The 22300-nt window shown below is 46.6% G+C and overlaps 1 protein-coding gene across 4 annotated transcripts in view; it reads right to left on the minus strand.

Annotated features, from left to right (window-relative positions):
• Nucleotides 1-21693, minus strand: part of Sema6a (semaphorin 6A) — a 119197-nt gene extending 97504 nt beyond the window's left edge. For 2 of the 4 annotated variants that reach the window (XM_029546827.1, XM_021214194.2), the window contains exon 1: nucleotides 20847-21692. The gene's annotated coding sequence lies outside the window, so the exon portion shown is untranslated. Of the gene's footprint in view, nucleotides 1-17449; nucleotides 17764-20846 lie in introns of those variants that run through there. The other 2 variants (XM_021214193.2, XM_029546825.1) reach the window with 2 other exon arrangements.
• Between the last annotated feature and the right edge of the window lie 607 nt (nucleotides 21694-22300).

A 22300-nucleotide genomic window follows, 5' to 3' on the forward strand; every position in this document is an offset into this window, starting at 1 on the left:
GACATGGTGCTCAGTATATAGAGTTTCTGTATAGTTTTCTAGACTCACCTGAGAAGACAGCAAGAGAAAAACCTGATAGCCATTCTACGCCGTAATGTCACTGACACCCAAAGAGCCACAGTTTAACCAAGAGCACTGTGAGAAGAGCCACCGGCTAAGACTTGGTCTCTCACATGTGAAAAGATGCGTCTGTGGCCTGGGGCATCCTCCGATATTCATACAGCTTGGAAAAGGAAGATTTTGCAGGCAAGCTTTAGTTTGTCAAGCTGGGTAGCACACAGTATATCTGGGAGAATTTAAAAAAAAAAAAAACCTCATAACTTTATACAGACTCTCTTTGTGTTGGAGGAAGAACGTTCCTTCTATTTCTCGAAATGAGGCAAAAACAGGTGTGGACAGTTCTGTGAAACCAAAATGAGCCGGTGAACTCATAAGACCTTTGAAAACCTACACTGATTACTTGGCCACCGTCAGGGTCAATTAATGATTTGGGACTCAATGAAATTCCTCCAGGGTCCATGTCAGTAGAAGATGGTGCTGCTCCATCCAGTTCACGGGTCACGGGAGAATCTCCAATCCCAAAGGCCTGGAGAGCAAGAAAGTGAGACAGCCCACTCTAAATACGGTGCTGGGCTGTCTGCTCGCAACAGGGAAGGCCTCGACCAACTTAACGTGGTGGGACGACTTCTACCATGGGAAGGCCCAGGCACACCATAATTCCTCACACTCTGTCTCCCAGGGAATGTTACGAATGGGGCCGCTTCATAAGCCCAATAGGAAATTATTCCACGAGTGGTCCCGTGGTGCCAGATGTGACAAAAATGCATAACGTGTCATTCAGCCATTGTCAAAATGCACCAGAAAGTCTTTGAAAAGTGTCTGGATTGTGTTCAGGGGCCAATTAGTCACAATGTAGACTCCACAACTCAGATTCAAAATGTCAGGGGCCCTGGCAGGAAGACAGGCTCCAAGATACCTTGGAAATCTTCAAATGACACTTCCAAAGTATTATGAGTTTGCATTCTTCTTTGAAAACTATAAAGGAAAAAAACACACCTCGAATACACCCAGCACGTTCATTAGCCACTACATAACTATGTGTGACCCTATTGGGGAATTTTCATTCATGTATTTACTTTAAATACACCCACCTCACTTACCCTTAAGTATATGAAAAACCCATCAAGCACATTCTTAGCCCTATGTCTCCTAAACCTCTGTGTTCTCACAGGAGTGGGAACATGTCTGAATTCCAGGCTTAGTCCCTCATAGGAATTAAATCTTAAACACCTCCTCTCCATCACAGCTTTGGCTGATCTTGGCCCCCGCTGTCATTAGTGTCTCTTTAATATGGCAGCTGATGCCTTGTGGTCCCTTTGCAAATGGGGCAGAGCAGAGCCTTGGGGAGGAGTGAATTCTAATTGCCTGCTGCAGGACTATGTGGCGCTGCCTGTGACAGCAGCAAATGGGGAAAATAGGAAGGCATTAGAGAAAGTCTGTTGTCATGATGGAGTGGAATTCCTAGAATACACTGTGCTATAAAATGAGACCTGGCTCCACAGAGCTGAGAGAAAACAATGGGCTCAATAGTGCCCGGCACTGGCTGCTGCTGCCTGTATTCTAGCTCCTTTAGTCAAGGCCTTTCATTCATGGGAGGAGGAGCCACGCTAGAAAATGGAGGGGAGGAGGGTGCTGTGGAGATGCAGGACGGCAGGAAAACCCCAACATAGTTGCATACCAGGGTCAGGATATACCACTTTCCCCACCCAACTGGACACAGCTTCAACAAAGACTATAATCTCTTCTAAATAAACAGCCGTGATTAGTAAAATGTATCCAGCATGATCGGGACTGGATTATACAGATCATATTTTAGAAGGAAGTAGAGAATAGGACAGATGTTTACCTCTGGAGAGAGGGAGTGAATGGGGTGGCGGGAACGGAGCATAGAGAGCCCTTTCTATGTCTACACATGGCCTGACTCTGTAAAAAGAAGCAATGAACAGTTAATGGGGATCAAACTGTTTCGCATCACATCGGTAACACTGCACTCCGACTAAGAGACATCCGCCAATCCGTGGAAGGCTGAGATTGCATCAGTAAATGCCAAGAGTGACTTAGAGCTTGTTCCTAACTTGCAAAGTTGAAAGGACAAGTTGAGAGAATTCTACTAACCCCTGCTGAATCCAAAAACAGCCCATTGAAGGCTGCACAGGTAGGTACACAGGTAGGCTCAAGCCCATGTAATTATTGATGAACAGTTGTCAAACCAGTTTGCCCCTAAAGCACCTGCTTTAACGTCAGTGTTTTTTTAAGGTCCATTTTAACCGGAGTGTATATTCAGAACTCCATGGCAGTGGTCACTGGTCAGTAATTAGCAGGGTGGGGGAGGAGGAATGTACTATACGGGTTCACTTAGAGATATTCACATGAAAGCAATGCATAATAACCTTCATAAAACTTTTATAAGTAACTTTTACAAAGTAACTTTTATTAAAAAAAAATAGCTAACAAATACTGCACAGGAAGCAAAGCTGTGGAGAAAATTCTGCACTGAATTCGGCTTAGTAAGTAGCAGGGGGTGGGGGGGTGGCAACTATGGGGCCTCTAATTGGCTGACCATTTTGAAAAGGCTCGCCCAGTACACACACCGGCGTAGATCTATATAAAGCAAGCATCAAACACTCTTTTGGAGGCTTTTTTGCAAGAAGCCCTGAGATCCAAAGTCTCTGGCTGTAGAGAAGGCTCAGTGTTCAGCAAGGCCTCCACCCTCAGCCTGCAGCCAGGCTTGGGTGGGGAGGGTCACTGGTGACCCTACCCACTCCTGCCTTACTTGTGAAGAGATGAGGACACTGCCCATTAGTGCCTCTTCTTGACGAAGTGTTTTGTGTTATGAACAGCTGTCCACTAACGTCTGGTCGGGGTCCAAAGCCATTTCATAAAGAACACCAAACAGCTGTCAGATGGTCCCCAACTTTGGATGAATACCAAATGAGCACAAGGTTTGCTACCGCTGGGGAAGGGCCCCGGGTCCTATCATCTGTCTCCAGAGAGAGCCCATCTCCGAGCTCCTGCTTGTTAGCACACTCCCCAAACCCTGACCAACAACTTCCTTAGGTTTTGCAGACCAGGCTGTGCAGCCCATTTGAGTAAACAAGTGGAGTCGATAAGGCCGGATTCTTGCTTGCCCGAGGTGACTGATCAGTCTGACCCTTACTTCGCCCCAGCTTTCTCATTTGTTTTGTTTCTGACTCGGGGTTTGCCTTCAGACTTGCTCTGTAGATGAAGAGCGCCTTGGATTTCTGACCCTTCTGTCTCCTACATGCTGAGATTACGGGATAGCAGGCTTGTGCCCCCAAGCTTGTGTTTACACTGGTTGTAGGAACCAGAGCTTTGACCTCGCTGGACAAGCACCATACTGACTGAGCTACATCTCCAGCCCACTCACTTTCATTTCATTTTTTTTCTTAAAAATGTTTATTTTACTCTTGAATATATGTATACAATACTGATTTTACTTTCATGGTATGCATACGCGTGTGTCTGGGTGCAGGTTTGTGTATTTGAGTGTGGGTGCCGGTGGGGAGCAGAAGAGGGTGTGGGGTCACCTAAAGCTGGAGTTACAGGCAGTTGGACCTGTCAGCTGAGTTCAAGACCATTGGAAGACATAAATGTTCTTAACCACTGAGCCACCCCTCTAGATTCATCTTCAATCTCCAGTTTTTCCATATCCTCATGAAGCCTTCCTAAATAGGGGATGAAATCCTGCTCAGAATAGGGAGTTGTTTTCCTCTTGACCACTTTACTGTTCGGGAATTAGATCTTTTGGAAACCACGGGTGTGAAGCTCAATCTGACAGGCCAGCGTGCCAGTGGATGAGGCTAATAGACAGTATTTTGCAGTGTTTTGTAGAAAATAAAAGTTGTTCCCATTTATATGTTGGTTTTGAGTCTAACATTAAATGAGAAGAGACTTCCCTACTGTCTTTTGAGTGACAATACTTGAACATTATGACATCACTTACAATCTAAACATTGCATTCAGAAAGCTCATCCAGCGAGGAATCCCTTTATCAACGTCAAGTCTCAAGCAAGCGCAGAGCTTCGCGTGCCCCAGTCAGTATGGGAGCGCTGCAATGTGGCCAGGCACCAAGAGTCTCACAAACATGCTCCCGACTGAGCACTGGACCCACGGAATTTAACTTCCTTACCCTTGAAGACTTACTCAACACTTTGGACCTGGGTGTGATGCCTGTAAATCCTAGCACTTACACGCCTGCAACAGCCTGGCTTCCAGAGTCGGGCCTTGTCTCAAAACACAAGGTTTGTGAATAATGTAAGGTCTAACATGTAAGTAATGAACTCACGGTTACTAAGTCAGCAATTTTAAACCATACCCTAACACTCAAAGGAGCACACAGAGTCATAAGGAGGGTAAACAAATGTCTCACCAGGAACTATCACACTCTCAGAATTTGTTTTGCCTTTTCCATTTTAGCTTCCATTCCAATAACCCACACTGAGGTTGTGACAGAAAACAGGGGTCGGCTGGTTCTATTAGGACAGCTTGATGGCGAATAATAACGGCTGACTTTTCTTGAGTGTTATCTCAACTACCCTATAAGGTGGGCACAATTAGCAGTCCCATTTTACAGATGAAGAAAACAAGGCACAGAGACTTAAAGTAACTTCCCAAAGAAGCCACTGTCAACTCTAGAGCTCGTGCTTTGAACTCCATCAGAACATCATGTACAAGGGACATAAAGTGGACTTTCTACACGGTGCTGTGTGTGTGCGGCATCAGCAGGTTCTTCTTCGTTCCTTCTGATCTCTGTCTTAAAATGCCAGGACAAGCACCACCACCAGCAGCGGCAGCCACAGCAGCACACCGCCATTGTTGTGAAATATGACAGCCATTCTGCTGCTACACTCTGGATACGCACGGATCGTCGACATCCCGCCTCTGTACCTCAGGCAGAGTGCTAGCATCGTGCATGCAGAAGCAGCTGCTGTGTCTGACATTTTCTCTGCACTTACTGGAGACCCTGGAGTATGCTCACTTCCCCAGCCAAGGCAAAGCAGAGTTGGCACCCACTGTGGACACAGGACTTACGCCCAGTGTGGCTGCAACCAGGCTTCTTCGTATCGTCAGAGAGCAAAAGTGCTGACCTTACTTTCAGAGGGTTTGGAACAGGGAAATGCATTAGCCTGAGAGGTCCAAGGATGGCCGCAATTCTCTTGGTACTTGCTACTTTTACTCAATCTTATTTAAAGAGCTCCTAAAGTTACTTATAGAGCTTATTTTTAGCACATGAGTCTTTTGGAACACAAAGCAAGTAAATAAATAAATAATAAACTAACTAACTAACTAACTAGCTAACTAGCTAACTAACTAACTAACTAACTAACTAACTAACTAACTAACAGTAAGTGCTACTACCTGATAGTCCTGAAACATTTCTGGTGTTGACTTCACTTTGGCTTTGATTTTTAGTCATCAATGTGTTTGTCCATATACTGTTATCCTCTCTGCTATCAAGAGAATTTGCGATGGGCATTTTTAATTTATCATAACAATTCAGACCTTTCATTGTAAGTTTTTTCACTTTAGGGACCCTGTGTAGCTGGGTTGGCCGGTGATTAAATGGTAACCCTGCCTTCACCTTCCAGGGGATTGGAACAAAAAGTGGGTGCGCTGAGGCCAAGTGCCACTAGAGGGCAGCCTACCCGTGAAGTTAGAGACAGAGCTGTCCCACATCTGTGCAATAATTTGACATGGGAATCGATAGTGATGTAAATTCGGCTCTCAGCATTATGACATCGACTAAAACACGGTGCCAGATGTTTGTTTGTTTTTTTTTTTTCTCAAAGAATCCAAGTATTAATTTTTCAATTTGAATGTGCTCTTAAAATACAGGTTTTCCCCACCTAAAAACTGAGTCTGTTAAAACACCCCCAACCCTGGAAAACACTTAAGAGCTTCTCATCTTTACGCCTTTTATTGCCCACTTTTAATGTTCTGTTACTTCCTCAAAATACTCAGCCTCGTTTTGGAACTCCTAGGTAGGAATAAGATTTTTTTTTTATACTACAAATTTTATTTTAAAAACCCCGTAAGGAAAAAAGTGCAACATGAAAGTAAACAGAGAAGACTCGCCCTTCTGGAGACTCTACAAAAAGATAAATATTTCTTAATATTTATACTACATTGGAAGACTCATCTGGGCAACCATACAATGTCAATATTTATCCAAAGATTAGAGCCACAAAATGAAATATGAGCGACCTCAATCGCCTATACCGTGAAGATGTTTTTAATAAAACATTAAACAGCACATTCTCCCTTCCACTGTGTGAGCAGTGTTCAATTTTAGTACCATGCAGCCCACAGAAAAGCGCTCATTCACACACGCCTGGTCTTTACATGAGCAATATACGCCCAGGTTAGCGCTCAGGCTTCCTTGTGGTATCTACCTTTGAACGTACTGAGAACCCGCTCAAGGCTAGGCACAGCATCATCAGGGCTGCAAGGGGACACCGTTCATCACAGTACAGAGGTAGGATGAGAGCAGTACATCTGTGTGCAAGCCTTTGGAATTCCGTCTCCTGCATAAGACTTAAACACAGGATATAGTAGCTGCTAACTAAATACTTTATTTGTTAACCTGGCCTCCTGTCTTGGCCAGTGTCACTGCCCTCATTACCTGTCACTCCGGTGGGACATCTCAGAGCTATCTGAAACCCATTCAGCTCTGTTCTCTACACATCCAATAATGTCCTCATACAGCCAGTGAGTTCCCAAGTCCTGCTGGCTGAACCACGCCCATACAGCCAGGGCTTGCCTCTGTCCATTCACAGTCCTCACATGCATATGTACTTCAGGAAGAACTATTTGGTGATGTCATCTTCTTGCTGAAAACATGGAACAAGGGCCCGTGGTCCCGCCCTCTACATGTTCACAGTTAATCAGTATGTTCTAATCCCACTCACCGCTGTCTGTGCCTCAGGTAGGACACTTCCTTGCCTAGAGAAAGCACTAAATGTCTAAGTGCTGAGTTAAGGCCAGCTGCTCCTTTCATTAGACCAGTAGTCAGGCTGAGTCAGAGCAAGATGGCTGCCAGAGGGACGAGCCACTTCGGCTGTGTTATGAGGTCTACTTCATTCCTGCTTTTAAAAAAAAAAAAAAAAAAACTGCATTTCTGTCCCATAGGTGCAAATATCCTAGGGAGTCATTCCCACCGCAATATCTAGTTGAACTTTTTGTCCCTCACGTCACAAAGTTGACACCTCGTACTGTTTCCAACTCCAGCCATAAAGCCGAGTTCCAAATAAAAATGGTCAACTGGTCTTCTTTGGGAGACTTTTGTCTTAATACTTCAGGAGTCTCCAGGGACAACACCCCCTTCAACAACACTCTGCTCTCCACCGGGACGAAAGGAATTCAGGACCTAATTGCGCTGCAGCCTCTGAGGGCTTATTCAGTTTCTAAATGTGTGCCATAGCAGGGTTCAAGGAGCAGGCAGGCAAGAGGTGAGAATGTCTCTGGTGAGAAACTGTCCTTTTTACAAATTATGAAAGTCCTGAGTAAACAACACCATGACATTTTAGATTTGGTGGCACAGGGGTGGGAGCAGCCCTCCACCCCCCCCCCAAAGGTTGAAGGCCTTTCTCTTATCAGAGATGCGCTCTTGGGCAAATTATTTGACCTCTGTAACCTTCAGTTATCTCATCTTTAAATTGGGCATAATGACACCTGCCCTGCCTAACCCATTACCATACCTGCCCTACAACCCCGAGTTGTAACGAGCTGAAATGAGGCGATGTTTGTTGACACGCTTAAGGAAAGAATATGCAGTATAAGCAGTATATAAACGAATCCTTATTACTAATACTCTTGACAGTGATCAATATAGCCAACCAGTTCTGTTGAAGGACTTGCCAAGAGTCTCCAGGGACAACACCCCCTTTCCTTTACAGAAGTCCCACCCCCCACCCCCCCCCCCCCCCCNCCCGCCCCGTAGGAGCAGCTCACGGCTGGCAGCTCATCTTTCCCTTTGAAGATAAGGACAAGTAGTGCCACACGTGGGAGGGGGTGCTGTGCACGGTAAACTCATGCGATGAACAGGGCATGCACATCATGGATACTTTTCATAGAACAAGCCCTCCAGGCAAGGCTATAAGGCTAGGTATGATCGATAATATGCAAGAAAGTACATTGTCTTCGCCCTTTCATTTCTGCTGGGAAGAATTTGCATTTCAATAATAATGTGATAATGTCAAGCTATTCACAACATTTCAAAGTCTTCTCTTCCACACCTGGTGCTCCTGTGAGATATCTGTTGAAGGACTGGATGCGGGCTGCTTTCTCACAGCAAGGACGATGCTGCTGCTGCTGCTGCTGCTGCTGCTGCTGCTGCTGCTGCTGCTGCTGCTGCTGCTGCTGGCCTCTTTATTCTTGGGAAACGGATGTGGTTGGGCAATAGTAACAGGGCTTGTGTTCTAGGCAGAGTAAAATGTGACAAGGAAAAGCTCCACCCTCTGAGATATCCCTGGAGAATTAATTAATCAGCATATTCAAGGTGTACAATTTCCCCTCAGCACACATGAGAGGAAACACCTTGTATATAAATGTTGCTTTTTTAAATAGAAATGTCCCTGGACTCTGAGCATCACTGTAAAAAAAAAAAAAATATCTAGGGCCAGGAAGATGGCTTGGTCAATAAAAAGCTCTTACTTACTGTGCAGCCTGAGCAGTGAGTCTATGTAAGAAGCCAAACGTGGTGGCAAGCCTTGACTGGACGCCCATGGACCAGCTCGCTTGAAGTATAGAGTGGCAGAGACAGGAGAGACTCTGCCTCAAAACGAAGGGAGAAGAGGCAACCACACCCTTAAAATGGAGGTCTTCTGACCTCCATGTAACCACACAGCCCACAGGTGAAGAACTGCATGCACGCACAGGCGCACTCTTGGCCCCATATGAACTGCCTCTGTTCCTTTCGATTCTGACATGTCTCCGGCGATCAAACATGTATCCTACCACAGAACTTTCCTGCTGCATACTGTGGGAGATGGCTCTGAAAGCTACCTCGGGTAATCGCCATTCTGGAACTCGGTAGAGTGAATATTACAAATCAATTCAATTTTGGTAATTTCTCATTAAGATGCCTACAGCTGGGTAGGTCTAATTGTAAAAGCTAAGCATTTATAATTCATAAGCACAAATTATGCTAAACTAGATGGGCCTATATGTCATTAAGGTTTCATATAAGCCACAGAATGATTGTTCAGACCGAAATTTAATTCTTAAGTTGGCATTTATATATTATATCTTTTATTAGACTCTCTAGTTAAAAGTTGAATGTAAATAGCACATTAACATTTATAATTCAGTTTCTTGGTATCTGTTATAAAACTCATGACACACAAAAAAAACCTCTTGTAACCGAGAGTTAGAGCCCGATTCCTCCAGAGTTTTCAAAGTTCCCTGAGTATTATGTTTAGCACCTACTAAAGGCGCTTCTGGGCAAAGGAGATGCAGCTTGGTCCACAGCCTCTCATATATAGCACACTTTTATTTGAAAGAATTGGGACAGTATTCAAAGTCCCATTTTAATCTTTGGAAGAAATAGCATGGAGCCAGTAAATATCAGAAGACAGGACAGATAAAATCTTTAAGTAAAAGGTTCTACAAGACTCAAAGGCTCCATCGCTTACAGCAAGTCCAGTTGTTCCTATCTTCACATGGCCATTCTGGTGGGGAGACAGCATCATTCATTCTCTCCATCACACTGAGAACCTGGTGTGGTTTATTTTGCCTAGAAATGTAGTGAGCGCATGCGCACAAACCTCCTGGGCAAAATGCTCCACCTAAATACAGTCACCACCCCACCCCGAAACACTGGTGATGGTCAAACTTCCTTCAAGCCCACTTGGTGTTTGATTGCCATCCACACAGAAAGCCCCAAGTATTTTTTTTTTTCTAAAAACTGCATTGCAATATTATATTTAACTGGACTCCCAAGTGGTAGCCACAACCTTCTTACCATGGAGAGGGCAATGAACTAAATTTACTGGGATTCTTTTCAAAACAACGAAAAAGCTTTGATCTTTTCTCCCATTACTCTCCTCCTCCATATGCATATGCATATACATGTGCATTCATCACTACATGGATATGTGCATGAGTGTGTACATGCATGTATGTGTGTGTACCTAGGCTTGTATGTATATGTATATCCTGCAAAAGGAGCAGAAACATTTTCTTACCCTGCCACCCCCCCCAAAAAAAAAAAAAAAAAAATCAAGGGTCTATAATTCTGAATTCACAAAAGCATGCTTTCTTTGCTTCTGGGAGACCCATGAGGGGGAGGTGAGACACAGGCAGTCAGTAATTGCAACCTATGTGTAAGGCAGGCAGACCACACAATCAAAACCCGATGTGACACTTAAAAGTGTTTCTCCACGAGGAATTCCAGTGCCCAGACGCCTGGTGAAGCCAGTGGCAATTACGGCCACGTTATCCTTTTCATTTACTTCATATTATTGGTCTCTAAAATCAATCATTCAATGCGGTTGGGTGAGGGAGGCATCTTTATAACAGGCGCGTGCATTCAAAATGCTTGTTGGTCTTACACAGACATTTTGGCAAGCTAGGTCTGGGGAAATTTAAAACGGCTGCTTTGAAGCTCACTTTGAAATAAAAACTAGTCATTTTCTAGTTTTTTTTTTTTTTTAATGGCTAATTTTCTAGATTAGTCTCATTTGTAATGATTTCAAAGTTTGCTTCCTCTGAGACTCCCAGATTCTCACTTGCTACGTTGCCTGTCCAGAATTCAGCCCAATTTGTTTCTTCCCGTGTAAGATTTTTCTTTCTTTCTTTCTTTCTTTCTTTCTTTCTTTCTTTCTTTCTTTCTTTCTTTCTTTCTTTCTTTTTTATGTTTTAATCTACAAAGCAATCAAACTGCTTGGCTTGAATATGTAGGAGTTCCAGAAAGTCCACTTGAGAAACGGGAACTAAGACTTTGAGAAGCGTATGAGCACTCCTCACCCTGGGCCAGACTGGGTATGGGACGCCAGCTGTGGCCTGCTTCACACAGAGAGGCACAGCACCATAGCCTTTGTCTTCTCTCCTGCAGCTCTTGCCTCCCCAAATGTCTTCTTGATATAGCCACCGGATATACACACCACTAGAGAACTTCCCCTAATCAACAGCCCCGAGGCCAAATATTAAAATAACAAACACATGAAAACATTAATCTGCTGGAGAGCTGACATGGACAGGAGGCTGGCTGGTCCAAGGTTATCCCTTTGTTGTATAAAAGGCAACCAAATGGCCTCAAACACCTCAGTAACTTGGACTTAAAACCAGTGAAGATTAAACCCAGAAGTAAAGGTCAAACCTTTACATTGCAAAGCCAAACACAAGGCGTGGCCCCAATGATGTCATCACACTTACTTAGCAACCTGCAGTGCCCAAACCAAGCTAGGAGAAAGTGACATTGTCAGCAAAGTCACGGATACCTTTGCTTTACCTCCATATTTAAGAATAGCCCTTAATGTAGAGGGGGCGCCCCCTACCTCCTTTCAGGAGGATGAAGGCGACATCAGCCTTTGGACTGTAGTCTTTCACTGAGGAATTCTTTCAAGACTGAGGACGAGGCAAATCCTGGAGTAAATACCAGCTGGATGTGCACATAACAAGGTCCAGGGAGAGACTCTCAGGAGTCGCCTCTTTTAATCTAGCCCTGAATTACACCAGAAACAGCTCTCAGCTCTTCCAGAGCCCCCACCCCCCCGCTGCCAAAATAACTGCAAGGCTTGCAAGCCCTAGTATGTCTCAAATCTTCCCCAAGACACCCCAATACTAGCTGAGGCACTATGAAACTATGGCAACCGAATAAGAAAGCAGCCTCCATGATTAATAGATGAAGATCCCTGAGATGGTGTCTAGCTGGGACCATCATTCATGATGTGAGCAGAATTAGCGCCGATTCCATCTCGAAAGCCATTAACAGGTATTCTTCCACCAAACCACCAACACCCCGCCATCCCGCTCCACACGCTGGAGTTTGGAAGGCTCGAGATGATTTCGTCTCTATTGCTCATTCACCGTGCAGGCGGAGACTCTGTGTAGTGACTCAGATACTCACTTGTTCTTACAATAGAGAGAGGAATGCCAGGCTAGAAGAGTTTCCCACCTGCCTGCCAGGGGGCCTAAGAGCAAATGCATTCAAACCCCCAAATATGTGAATGAAGTCACATGGTTCCCTGAGTTAGGAAGGGGGAAGGGTGGGGACTGACTGGGTCATCTGAGGATGTTTACAGAATATGACTGTTCATGAAGTATCCCATCCTGGGGACAGGAGCATGACCACGTGCTGGGTCTATTGGTGCTCATTCAGCGATCTCTGACTCTAGGGCATTAAGAGTCTCAGAAAGGGGAGGGCGGTACTGCTGATACTGTCATACCAATGAGAAGATGACTACTTTCCTTAGGGGGAAAATACCCAAAGACAATAGGAAAAGAGGACCCGTCAGACTCTTCATCTGCAGAACTACCATATAGCATCACACAGTAACTAAGATATCATTTTTCCTTTTCTCCTCTTCTCTGACCCATACAATGCCCCACCCCTCCCAGGAGCTATGTTTTCATTGTAATAAAATGCCAGCTCTTGTCCTAGTCTATCTAGGCATCAAATCAAATCATGGCAGAAGATTGGCCAAGGAGGAATTGGAAACCACTGAGAAATGCACCTCGCTATGTTAAAGGGAGTCCCAAGTATAAAGGTGGTACCTATGTGGAAATATATATATTGCTAACCATCCTTTCAAAGTATTAGTCATCTCAACTGTTACCTGGAAGGATCTAGCCCATCATTCTTTGGGGCATGTTAATGACTGACCTGTTTCACTCTTCCCGTGGCCTTTCCACTTACAGAACTTGAGAAGCCTCCTTCTCCCTGGAGCTGAAAATAACTGTAATTCTCAGGGATGGAGGGAGTCCTGGAGGACACAGACAGGTAGCATCCTCAGGGAACTGTGGTGATAACGCCAGTTTAAGTTATCCTTCTGTTGTGTCTTTTAGAAATCAGTTGTTTTCCCCCCTCACTGACAAGTCTTGTCCCTTGACTCAAAGTTTAGATTTGGTAGGGGGAAGTCAGTCAGCTGAGTAAGTGCCAGGCTCTGCTCCAGGCAGCCCACCACTTCCCACTTGGAAGGGAGAGGATTTAGCTTGGAGACCCTGTTCTTCCAAACTCATTCCAAGCGTGGTTAGGGAAGATCAACTCTGTTGTCCCATGGCCACCCTGAAAGCAGTCTTGTAAGAGGCTGCATGCAGAGCCTCCAGGAGAAGGCTTGGCAATGGACAGCCACGCCTTCCTTCTATACATTTGCTCTTTGGGAATTTGGCTCATCTCTGAAGAGATGACCCTCAGGTACTAAATATGGGTAAAGGCTGCGAGCTGATTTTTAAATGTTAGTAAGCGGCAGTAACTACAGCAACAACAACAACAACAATCTTACAGTCTCTGATCTTATAAATCTCTGACATGGCCGTTGTTTAGCTGTACAGTGTTGTGATGCTTGGCTTGTGTCTCCCTGTTCATGTTTGGGGTGTGATATTATCAACTTAGAAAAGGACCACAGCCCCTCTTCCCCTGACACAAACTGTTCACATGCTTCTAACACTGTGGCTGGCTTGTGTGTGGGAGTGGGGGGATGTGGGGGTGGTGGTGATTGTTCCGTTAGAGTCCAAGGGTTCTTTCCTTTGTATCCTCCCTCTGTATTCCAGATCCGCAGCCATTTCCTTCTGTTCTCTGCCCCCAACAAAGCAGTATCAGCGTTTCTGAAATCAATTCCCAGGCCATTTTTTTTTCCCAAATAAAAGCAAGCCTTTGTGTTGGATGAGTGCTTGCGTGTGCCAGGCATTGTGCTATTTTGCAGGTGTTAGCCTGCTTAGTCCTCCAGCATCTACAGCGTTACCACCATTCTCAGGGCTAACAAACGGAAACAGAAGAAACAAAGTCATCCTATTTGTAATAGGCGAGCACACATACCATATGTGTACATATATGTACACATGCATGCATGTGTATGCACACACACACATGCATGCCTGCATGCGCGCGCGCACACACACACACACACACACACACACACACACACACACACACACGTGCACGCACGTGCACGCGCGCACTCATTACATTCCCTCTGCCAGTCTTGACCTGAGAACAGCTTCTGGACCTATTCTCTGCCTCCAACCCTGAACTTCCCCAAGCTGAACTTGCCCTTGTTACTGCAGATATGGTAACTTCCTCTTCGTTTGCCCTGGCATATCTGCTCTACATTAATGGCTACACTGACATTGATGCATATGATTGCAGAATAATTCTGTTCCTATTTTTTTTCTTCTATAATGTTTGGCCGATTGCCACTCTCATGACCTTGCCCCAGTATAATGGTCATATTGAAAGCAGTCCTTACTTGATGCAGTTGACATTCTGACTGATGCAGCTACTATCCACGGCACAGTAACACACTAGACATGGGCTGTGTTTTCAACGATTCTTGGGAAATTGTCCATTTTCATAATGTGGTTTATATTCAGGCCATGCCAGCAGTGTACAATACTCATCTGATGACACAGAAGACAGCGTAGAGCCTACAATTATACCACGGTCTGAGACAAAAGGAAGAGACATCAAACTTCCCAAGTTGCCAGTCGTTATTTTGTGAGATAGAGTCACGCTTCATATTATTTCATATCGTTCTATCTGCGGTCCTACAAGGTAGAGAAAGGAGGCTTACAAGCCATAGAACTCCTCTAACATAAGGCGGCTTCAGGGAAGTGATGTGTCTCATCCAAGAAAGTAAGAGTCAGGAGAAGGAGAGCAAGTCTTCCAGGCCTATGTTCTTTAACAGCTGTTTTGGCACAGGGCAAAAAACGAAGGTTAACAGGCATATTACATTTCCCCCCCAAAACAGAAAAAAAATTATTGGGGGGAAGAAAACGGTTCAGTAGTCAGTGATTGGAATGCAGAGCAAACGAGACCAGAGTCCGAAGCTCAATCCCCGTAAGTGCTGGCTACTTCTTAGCTCCATTTCTTGGCAAGCCGATTTTCCCTCGTTCAGACCTACTCTGGCTACAACCAGGTGTCTAACAGATGTGTGCTCTTGGCCCTAGAAGGGGACTGGGTGAGCCTGTGGGAAGGAAAGGACTCCAATCCATTATCAAGGCTGGGAAAACCAACACACTGTGACGATTCCACTAACAGGAGAGGAGAAATCGTGCCTGTGTACAAGAAAGCCAGCAGATGCACAGTCAGGGATGCAGGAAGGATGCAGGAAGGATCTCACATGAGACGGGAGAAAAAAGCGGCAGAAAAAAAGATGAGACCTAGACTACTTATTTACAAAAAGATGGCCTCTTGGGCTGGAGAGATGGCTCAGTGGCAAAGAGCCCTGACTGCTCTTCCAGAGGTCCTGAGTTCAATTCCCAGCAACCACATGGTGGCTCACAACCACTTGTAATGGGATCTGATGCCCTCTTCTGGTGTGTCTGAGGACAGCGACAGTGTACTCATACACATAAAATAAATAAATAATTCTTTTAAAAGAAAAAGATCCGGGTGGTGGTGGCAGCGCACACCTTTAATCCCAGCCCTTGAGAGGCAGAAGCAGGCAGATTTCTGAGTTCGAAGCCAGCCTAGTCTACAGAGTGAGTTCCAGGGCAGCCAGGACTACACAGAGAAACCCTGTCTCGAAAAACCAAAAAAAGAAAAAGAAAAAAAGAAAAAGAAGGGCTGGAGAGATGGCTCAGCGGTTAAGAGCACCGACTGCTCTTCCAAAGGTCATGAGTTCAAATCCCAGCAACCACATGATGGCTTACAACCATCCACAATGTGATCTGATGCCCTCTTCTGGGAAGACAGCTACAGTGTACTTACATATAATAAATAAATAAATCTTAAAAAAAGAAAGAAAGAAAGAGAAAAAGAAAAAAAAAAAGACCCCGTGAAGGACTTCCAGGGCTGCATGCCCGCAGGTATAGGTAAACTCAAAGAGCAGTGGAAGCCATGGAGAGGGCAGAGAACAGATCCTGTTCCAGGGGAAGAACTTAAGCTTTTGGTAGAAAAAGATAGCCTAGCTGAGCTGGCTTAGGAATTTCTTTACTTTTAATTCTTGCTGTGTTTTAGCTGCTGTACTGAGAGAAGTTGATAGGAGTCAAAAGCAGAAGCAGGGCTACTAATGGAATACTGCACAATAGCCCAGTGAAGGAGGACTATGTGAGGGCCAGGGAGGCGGCCAACCCGGACAGAATTCGCGTGCATCCTGAAGTTGGTGTACACCGCTGTAACTGGCCTATGATACAAGGGAAGAAGTTGAACACTAGCTGTGGGGCCTGAGTCACTCATGGAGTTACCACAGTGGAGGTGATGGAGAAAGCTAATTTGGGTAGAATGAGCTAGAATAATACTTTCTGAACACATTAGACTTGAGAGACCTATAAGGTCCAAGAAGAGCTACCTACCCAGTGTGCCCTAGGGATTTTCTATCCTGGAAGAAGAGGTTATGCGGGTATCAGTGTGCTGGTAGTATAACATGACCCTCCATGAGTACAATTACAATTATTCTAATAAAACATGTTTTGCAAGAGCTCGCCTGTTTCACAAAGGGAGATGCCCTTGTGTATCTACCGCTCTGTAATAGTCCCATGCTAAGTAGCCCTGAACTCCTCGCTTCTCCCTTGAGGTTTGTGGGTCTGACATCTTATTTGCCCATTTCAAAGGGATTAAATGCCTCCCTCCCTTCCCTACCTTACCATATCCCCAAGAGGCAGCCATGTGGTTGCCAGAGAGAATAGCTCAGTTGCTCTTGCAGTACATTTTAAGGCAAATGAGAAAAGCCTTCACTCAGAAATAAAAATATCTCAGCGCTCTTTGGCTCCAGGATACACTGGGAGAAGAGGCAGGACTAGGGGAGGGCCCAGCAGGATGCTCCAAGGCCCCACCTTCCCCTGGCACAAACCTAGGTACTCTAACACATGGTTCACATGGTTCTTAAATAACAAAGCAAAGCGAGTCCACACTGGGAGGAGGACCAGAATCGTCTAAACCGGATAGAGGGTGTGGCAGGGAGGGGCAGTATAGACACAGACTTGCTGTGGAGGTGAAAAGGCAGGTGCCTAATTAAAGCATTTCAATTAGTTTGGCTTGTTCTCTGATTCCCTTTGTGTAAACAAATTAGATGGAAGAGTACTCTAGCCCTCAAAACTAATTCTAAAATGTCCTTTCACCTCATCCACACCCCCTTATATTACTCTGAAAAGAACAAGCCTACCATGTATGGGTCACAAGCAAACTTCCTTATACAAAAAAAGTATTTCCCCCTCCCCCATTTTGTATGTAAGTGCAATTACCCTTCACTTTGCAAGCATAGGTGCTTACTGTAAATTTAGTCCAAGTTCTTCAAACAGGGACGCTTTATTTTTATTCAGTGGTAACAGCCTGTGTAACTCTTGCCATCCTCCTGTAGCACGCTCAGCTTCACTGGTGCAACGTTACACGCCTCCTCAAAATGCAAATGTTCTCCCTTTCAGAAAGAGAACGAAAGCACTACTAGATGTGGAAAAGAACTTGAGAGGTGTGTATTTGTGTACAGAGTCACCCTTATTATCACTGTGTAATAACCACTCACTGGAAAGCACTGTCTGTGTTCACGGCAGGAAAAGAAAAACCCGCCTGCTCTACATGAAGATAGTGAACCATGCGTGACAAGCCCATTCATCCCTTTATTCATTCATCATTTTCTTGAGAGTTCGTACACAAGGTCATATGTCTTTTTACCCTATTTAAATCCAGACACTTTATCCAACACATACTCTCCAAGAGGTGATTCCCAAAGGTCAAATGGCTTTGAAACATTCATATATGCAGACTGCATGTATTCTTGGGGATGTGGCCGCTGCTAAGTGGTCACAGCTGTAAAATGTTAACACATGAGGGGGACTGTCACTCCCAACCTCAGTAAATAACAAACAGAAATAGATAGGATACTTCTTTGCAGCAAGATGACTCTAGAGAATCCGGAACAAGAATCAAGGTCTCAAATCTGTTGCTCCTTCCCTGCTTAGACTGCCTGGCAAAGTCCTTCGTTCAAGAATGTATCAAAGCAAAGGCCAGGTTACCGAAGAGTCAAAGAGTTACTACATAAACAGAAATAGGTAACCCAAATCCAAACAGCCAGGGCAATTATGTTTTTAACAGACAGTTTAGGTTGGGAGAGGGAGACACAGATCGGCCACTGTATTTAAGGTTAGGTTAATAATTACCTTTGGTGCCTGGAGTAGTTTAATAAAAGTTTATTGTGGAAGACTCAACGTGGAGTTTATAAACCATACAAAACGCTTGCTATTTTGACTTCTGGTAGCTGTTCTGGTAGGGAGAGGGAGAAAAAAAAAAAAAGTGTGGTATTTTCATTCAAAAATCCAGTACAGGCGCCTTTACAGGGGGGCGGGGAGGGAGCTAAATAAAGAATTAATGTATCTGAAAACCACTAACCCCCTGCCATCACAGTAGCAGATGGTGGATTTGACGCCAAAATTATAAGTCCGCTAGGGGAAGGAAGGCCCAAATCACCAGGATTAAGGAAAAACAAGGCAAAGGCACTCGGCTGCCCAACCCAAGAAAAGCATGAGAGCCAGAACTGAGGCTCCTTAAACGATAGCCTTTTCTGAGACCCATTAAACTGAATTAAATGGCAAGTTGTGAATACTCTGTGTGTGTGTGTGTGCGTGTGTGTGTGTGTGTCCAGGTTTCAACCCTATTTTAAGTCTTTCAGGGATCCCATTCAGTAGTAACTCCATTTTCATCCAGAGTAAACAGGAAAGAGATCCCTCTGTGGCTGGGCTTGCTCACCACACTCAAGGCGGCCACAATTGCTCTGCACCGACTGAGGCGGAATTGTCGGCAGGACTGCCCACTTCTCCACAGCCTGGAGGCCGTCTCTGGAAATGCTTGCCCAGGCTAGGAGGACAGCGCCTCCAATCGTTCCTTGCTTTCTTCCACTCCACGAACACCTGGCCCTGTTCCTCTCCTCCCTGGGCATGTGCGAGCCCGCAATGCCTTGCACCCGGCGCAGGGGGTTCGGGATGCTGCGCTTGGAGCCAGAAACTCGTGAGCCAGCGAGCTAGAGCCAGTGTCCACACGCGCCCTCACAGTAGCTTCTGTCTTCCACTTGTGGTCACACTAGCATCGTGAATTTAATTCGTCCCAACAACCCCACCCCCACCCCCCGCCCGGGCCCTTCTCCAGTTGCTCGAGACCCTGGTCCAGCAAGTGCGGCGGGCCAGGAGGTACCATTCTCCAGTGGGCAGGCGTCTAGCTCCTACTCCCATCCCAGCTGTCCGCTCAATTCGTTCGGTGTCAGAATGACCACGCAGAGCCCTCAGCTAGTGTTTCCAGGAGTCTTAAGCTATCACAGAAACTTTCCAGAAGCGCCTGGTACAGAGACCCTGCACTGTAAAGGGGAGGAGGCGCTGGGAAAGGAGCGGCAAGCGAGCGGGAAAAAATGTCGGGGTCCGGTTTCTCTCGCTGACACACGCAGGACCAGGACAGCAGCCTGGCTCTATACAGCCCGCGGGAGACCTCAGATCCTGCTTCATACACTGTCTCCCTCCGTGGGGAGCTGAGTAAAAGGCGGCATTCGGGGGAAGTGACACTCACTACCCACCTAGTAGGGTCGCTAAGAAGAAATTGCCCAGCTTGCTTCAGGCTCCCCACAGCCCCACAGAGGCAGAGCTCCAGGACACAGCAAGCAGTCAGGACACCCACAATCTGCAGCCCAGCAGAGCCTACATCAGAGTGGCAAGCCCAGAGCTATCTCTTACCAGGTCTCCCCACCCTTCTCTCTCCCCGGGTACATCTTTTCTCGAGAGGGGCAGCACAGGTCTTGGAGGAGGACGCGGCAGGGGCCAGCCCTAGCGTGGAGAGCTCAGTGCTTGAGAGAGACGCAGCTGCGACAAATGGTGCCCTGCTCGAGTGGGAGCTGAGGCAGGGGACAGGACTTAGGGCGGGGGCGCCGCGCCATATAAAGACACTGTTCCTAGGCACTTTCTCCAGCAAACAAAGCCCGGAACCTCTGGTGCCAGCAGCGACTTAAGAGTGGATCCCACCAAGAGACAGGGCGCGCAGATGCTCAGAGCCATTACAAGTTTCACGCACTCAACCAAGCCCAGCCCAGACCCCGCACTGATAACAAAAGATCCTCATCTCTTTTCCACCGTCTCCGCACAACCATTTCTCCCACATCAGAACCTAAACCTGTGGCTGGACACAAACATCCTTGTACTCCCAAACCCTCTCTAGCCCTCGAGGGCAGAACCCTTTCCCCTTCCCCAGCAATCGACACAGGACCCGGCGCTTTAGAAAAATCCCACCCTCCAGGGCCGCTCTCCTCCCTACTAGCCCAAGAGTGAGCTCTTAGACTCGGTCTCACACACACACACACACACACACACACACACACACACACACACACACCACAGGGTAGGACAGCCATCCTCTCGGACTCGGTCCGGGGCGGCGCCGGTGGTGTGCGCGACGCGGGAGAGGAAGCTCCTGACATGGAGCCCAGGGTCTCTGGGGTTCAGGACCGACAGAAAAGAGCTGAAGGCAAGGCTCGGGGCTACTCCCCCCAGAAAGGGACAACGCTCAGGAGACAGAGATGTGAGACCAAATAAAACACAAGCATTACAAAGACCACAAAGCGCACCCGGGGTTACCCCAGGACCCTCACCCCAGCCTGGATCCAGGAGGTGGGGCGCCAGGGATGCCAGAGCCATACCTTTTCGGTGCATCGACGGGCAGGCGGCCGCGGCTCGGAGCGGACTGACACGGCGAGTATCCCATTTAGTAATCCATTATCGAGATCTCTCTGGGCCTTGAGCTGCGCTCTTTCCTTCGCAAGCCTTTGTCATTCCTACATGTGTGCTTGTCTCTTTGGGGGCAACAGTCACGGCGATTACTTTCTGGGATGCAAGCGAGCTGTGTTCATCTCCAATGACAGAAGAGGTGAGGGGAAGACCAAAAAAATTAAAAATAAAATAACTGAAAAAAGAAAAAGAAAAAAGGGGGGAAAAAGCAGAAAGAGAAGAAAACCAGCGAGGACCAGGGTAAATGCTCAAGAAACTCTTTTTCCAAATCCAAATTCCACTTGGATTCACTTCTGAGTCCCCTCGGCGGTGCCAGCGCCCATTAACTAGTCATTTCAGGGCGGGGGGCGGTGTGGGGGGGTTGAGGCAGAGGTGCAGGGCTCTGGCCGGCTCTGCAACCCCGAGTGCAATGTCCCGGGTGTGGCGACGCTGGCCGCGACCGCACGCTCCTAGGCGGGCATCTCGGGCAGTCGGCACCGCGGAAAAGCGCCTGTGCTGCGTCCCGAGCGCCTAGGCAGCCGAGTGCGTGGGGAGCGGAGTTGGCTGCAGCCTCACCCCGTGCGGCTCACTACTCCTGTGTCACCGGAGAGGCCGACGCTCCGGGCGGAGCCAAGTCCCGGACTGGATTGCGCAGAGCGGACTCTCCTCCAGCAACCCCGCCTCCCTGGGCTGGCGTCTCCTCCGACCCGAAGGAGAGCTGCGGTGTGTGCGCGAGGGAGGGAGAGGGATGCAGAGAGTGTGAGCGAGCCAAAGGAAGAGGAGACCTGCTGCCGTGCGGCTGCAGGTGGAGCTTTGGACTGAGTCGCCAGCCTGGCTTCCTATCACACTTCAATTCCCCTCCCCCGGGCGCGCACCCGGGAGGTCCCAGCGGGGGCGACTCTAGGAGAAGCCCAGCCCCTGTCTCCCCACCCCCACAGCTGCTCTAGTTAAGGGGGTGGGGGGAAGGAAAAGGAAAGAAAACCCAGACAGCATTACTGAGCCCTGCCAAATCAGAAAAATAAATAAAAATAGACTTGGTGAGGAGCGAGTTACAAGAAAGAGTTTCTCCATCGATTTTCTTAAATGGAAAAGTTTTAAAGAGTCGGCGAACCTTTCTATTTCTGATTACTGTATGAGGAGGTTGGTTCTGGAAGTGGTGGACCCTCTCCCTACGCAGATGAATTAGATACAAGACGATGTAGTTAAAAATAGTTAGCGCACACAGTCGGTCATAGCATACGCTAAATAAACATATAAACTACTGTGCTGAGAACGTGGTTAAAGACCGCGATCTGTTTTAAACTATCTTAGTTTCAAAGTTCGCAATGAGGATTGTTCTTAGAAATGAGTAAACTTTAGAAATAAGACTCGAACCATAATACCAAAA

The sequence above is a fragment of the Mus pahari genome, chromosome 15 (assembly GCF_900095145.1).
Source record: "Mus pahari chromosome 15, PAHARI_EIJ_v1.1, whole genome shotgun sequence".
Classification (NCBI taxonomy): Eukaryota; Metazoa; Chordata; class Mammalia; order Rodentia; family Muridae; genus Mus; species Mus pahari.